Here is a 4,896-nt window from a genome sequence, read left to right as displayed (position 1 = left end):
AAATTAAAATTCGAAAATTTTTTCTAAAGCCTCCAGGGGACTTCGTTTTCGCACGAAAAAATTTTATGTGCCCTTATTGCATCCGGACCCACAATTACATAATTTTGGTACATTTCTTTTAATGTTTAACAAATTTCTATTTGTTCAAACAATTTTTATTCGCTCGAATAGTTATTCTTCGATAACGAAAAAAATGAAATGAAATTGAAGACATGCCATTAATTATGATTTTGTAAGTATTTTTGAAAAAGTAATTATTTAAACAAATTATATTGGTTTGAACCATTAAAACGTGGTAAATTTATTCTTTCTATGCTCTATACAGTCAGAAAAATAATTGTATGTGCTCTATTTTATTCATTTTTTTAGTTATTGAAAAAAACTAAATGAGCAAGTATATATTGTTTAAACAAAATACTGCAAGCAATAATTACAAGCATAGGTACAAATACGTGCAAGCAATGACAGATAATTATATTTCAATCAGAAAATACGATTATTTTTTTACATTCTTTAGAAATAAATAATTGTTTAAATAATTTAAAATTTTTTAAACAATTCAAAATTGTTTGAGAAGTCATGGTAAATATTCAAATTATCCATTAGTAATTATTTGTATAAAAAAGACAGCAGAAATTGCTATAAAGTAACAATAATAGGTGAAAATTTAGTTTTCTGATTTTTAGGTCATATTTGAGGCGCTGCGGGTAAGGTGGGGGGCAGGTTTAAAAGGAAACGTATTAATATTGTTTCATTTTGTGAACACTCCTCTTGAATTCCTAAAAAACTTAGCACATTTTGATGAAACCCTGTAACATGAGTCCAATTTTGTGAAAATTCAAAATTCCCCTATGTTAATTGAATGGAATATTGAAGTGCCCGATGGCACATGTGAATATTCGAATTTCGAGAAAAAAATTACGAATTCTCTTTCTCCTCAAATGGAAACTTTCGGATGGGGAGGGGATGTCTTTCCCTGCAGCTAGAAAAGCATTTTTTCGATCACCCTAATGTACACTAAACCTTCTTCGAAATTAATCGAAAAGGAAATAATCAATTAAATCTAAAAGCAATAAACGATAAAAAAATTAATTATTGTACATAATAATATTCTCTTAAAATAATTCAAGAAGCTTTCAGTTGTTTTTTTTTAATCTTCCACTTTTGGTCAACTTTTAAACTATAGTGAGTTCATAATTAATTTAAAATTTAACAAATTTAAGTGTTTAAAAATTTTGTTATTTTGTAGAAATTGTTAATGTATTAAGTGGTTGGCAGTTTTACAGTCGGAAGTGTTATTCTGTGGTTAATATCTCATTTGTGAAATTATAAAAAATCTTTAATTAAACATTCTTATTAAATTCTATTTTATTAATAAGTATTAATAAAGCTTGCAATATTCTTTAAGAAGTTTTTTCCACTAAATCAAATATTGATAAAAAATCTATTACAATGTAGTAGTATTAAACTTTTTTTACTTTCACAGAAAAGATTCGCATGAGAATAGAAAATTAATAATATATTTTAAAGAATTATTTAGCAACAATGTTTAAATTTAAAAGCACAATTAAAAAATTATACAACTGCATTTTTAAAATGTTATTTTTTACTAGAGTGTGATTTTAGAAATAATTTTACTTTCATGTAATTAATTGTTAATTTTAACACAAAATTCCTTATATTTCAATTTAGAACATTTAAATTTTACAAATTTTCGGTAACAAAACTTTAGAAGGAAAATTGTTATGCACGAAATCAAGGGAAACATTGTTTAAATGCAATTTTCCTTGACACTTTGTTTTCTTACTACTCTGAAAAAGTGTTTTCATCAACTGTTTGTCAACGAAGAAAAGAACAATTTTTAAAGAATATTTGAATAATTATTCTACTAAAAAGTTTGTTGAATTTTGCAATTTTACTACAGTGCAACTTTTAAGGGAAAAAATTTCACTTTCACATATATAATTCCTGATGGTAACAGAGCTATGCATTAATTAACATTATTTCTGTTATACAAAAAAAACTGTTAATTAGGTTTTAAATAAAAAAATGTTTAAATGAATATATGTCGCTAAAAGTCATGAAAATTAATAAAATTTTTATTTTAAAATAAAGAATTTATATAATTTCACAACTAAAACACTAAACAAAGAATAATACTTTCAATTGTAAAAATGGGTAACTACAAGACATTATATACTTTTCACAGATTTTACCAAACTTACTAATAAGGACTACTATTATGTGCAGGAATGCTTGAAACAATTCAATTATTTTCAAGACAGCTAACCCTCAAGTCAAACAATGTACATTAACAATTTCTACAACATTTTATTTAGGGTCAATACAACCCCCCAGCGATTATCAACTTATTATTATTTCTAATGATATTCTCTTCGAATATTTTTTTAAACTTTCAGTTTTGTCTGAAATTATCAACAACTATAACAATAAAAAACATTAGAAAAAAATTTAAATCACCTTATTAACAAAGTGGGAATTGGGAGCTAATGACAATTTGATATTTATATTGGGATTGTTAAGAATCTATGTATATTTACTATTATATTCCAAAACTCGTCAAAATGTCAGGGATATTGTTCATCTAATAGTATTTTTAATTGAGGAATAGGCGAGAAAATGGGTGATGACCAAAGGAGCACGAGTTACCTGGGATCCTTCCCCTTCCAATGGGACCCTTACCCTTCACACCTGTCTTGACGCGCATTGTCAACGGAATTGCCGGAGCGCAGGGTATATTGTCGCTAATGACCCTAAATAACCTCCTATTACCATTTCAATTTATTCACTTAAAATTTAAAAATAACTGATGCAAACTATTTGGAAGTCATTTTTTGGGAATCTATGGGCTTTTACGAGTCCAGGGGTATGTCATTTCTCATTAACAGACAAAAATTAAATATCAACATTCCTCATTCAATCGTGAGAATATGTAGATTCCAAGTATTTCTATTTTCAGACAGAAATTTCGATAAGTTTATTGTCGATATGCAGACAGTATTAAACAATAGAAAATTCTATAAAACTTGATTTTTTCAAAGATTTCTTTAGATCTGAAGGTATTTATTTATGACGACATTATTAATAATGTTAAATCCAAATTTCTGACTAAAAATAGAATTTTTCCGAATCTACATATTTTCACGGTTGAATGAGGGAATATTGATATCCAATTTTCGTCTGTCTATGAGAAATGACATACCCCTAGACTCGTGAAAGCCCATAGATACCCAAAAATGATATCCAAATAGTTTGCATCAGTTATTTTTAAATTTTAAGTGAATAAGTTGGAACGGTAATCGGAGGTGATTTAGGGTCATTAGCGACAATAGACCCTGCGCTCCGGCAAACTCGGCGACTAAGCGCTCCGAGACAACTGTGAGAGGTAAGGGTCCTACAGGAAGGAGAAGGATTCCAGGTAGCTCGCGCTTCTTTGAGGTGCACCCGAGAAAATGGACAGTGTGCATTTCATCGCGGTGTACCTGCTCGTCTTACCCTCTCTACTCGACTTCTCCTCACATCCCTGACTGAGCGAGATTGCTGCGCTGGGCTTTGCCAGCGGGGGGCCCCTTTGTCCTAATGAGTCATAAAATGCCATACATCAAAATGTTATAATTTTGCAATCAGCAAATCAAAAATATTATATTCGGAATCTATATTTTTTTGCGATTACAACGATATGTAACTTGCAATTAAAATATTGAAATTAGACTAAGTTATGCCAGATATTAGTTTGTTTTGACCCTGACTAGATAGCATTATGGAATTTTCCGTAAAATAGTTGAAAATGCATCAGTTTATTTCGTCAAAAATTCTCCTGTTGACAATTTAATAGAATATACGGATTTTTACCCAACTGCCTAGAAGAATATTAAACTTGATACCAAGTACTTGAATTTTTAAACCAGATAAACGAATCTTTAACAAAACAGTAAACAATATAATTTTTTTAGTATACACATACACATATAGACATACACAATCATTTTATAATATTAAAAATGATGGTCGATTCTTGGGCAATCGAACAGAACTAGGGGTTGAAAAAAAAGGATTTTGAAAAATAAGGGCCACACTAGTGTATTAAACACAAGGGCAATTTATTAAAAGGAAATTAAACATCACTATCCACGGAATAGAATTAAAATGAATATACTTATTATAGTAGATTATAATATGGAGAAGAGCATTACTTCCACCGGATGAGTATTAAATTGTCAACAGGTGAATTTTCTACCAAATAAACTGATGCATTTTCAACTATTCTACGGAAAATTCCATAATGCTATCTAGTCAGGGTCAAAACAAATTAATATCTGCCATAACTTACTCTAATTTGAATATTTTAATTGCAAGTTACATATCGTTGGAATTGCAAAAAGAAACATAGATTTTGAATATATTTTTAATTTGCTGATTAAAACTAAAACATTTGTATGTATGGCATTTTATGCCTCATTAGGACAAAGGGGCCCTCGCTGGAAAAGCCTGGCATAGCGATGTCGCTCAGTCAGGGACGTGGGGAGAAGTCGAGTTGAGAGGGTAAGACGAGCTGGTACACTGCGATGAAATGGAAATCGCCCGAGAAAATAGCCAGGAAACAGGCAAGCTAAAACGCAAAGGGATTATCTTCATGAGTGACCCTAAATCGCCCCTTGTCTTAGGTTATGGAACGTACGAAATTTCATTCGCAGTCCATGGTGAGGGAGCCGTGTACAGAATTGAAGACCACATTGGCACCTCAGGTAGCCCACCTGCTTTTTCAAATTTCCAAAGGGACCGTCCATAAAGGACGTCCGCTAATTTTTTATAAAACTAGAGTGACCCCTCCCTTATGTCACACATGGTCACATTTTTACTAACCACCCCCTTCAA

Source organism: Belonocnema kinseyi, chromosome 2 (genome assembly GCF_010883055.1).
Source record: "Belonocnema kinseyi isolate 2016_QV_RU_SX_M_011 chromosome 2, B_treatae_v1, whole genome shotgun sequence".
Classification (NCBI taxonomy): Eukaryota; Metazoa; Arthropoda; class Insecta; order Hymenoptera; family Cynipidae; genus Belonocnema; species Belonocnema kinseyi.
The sequence above is the reverse complement of the archived record's forward strand: the minus strand, read 5'-3'. Positions refer to the sequence as shown.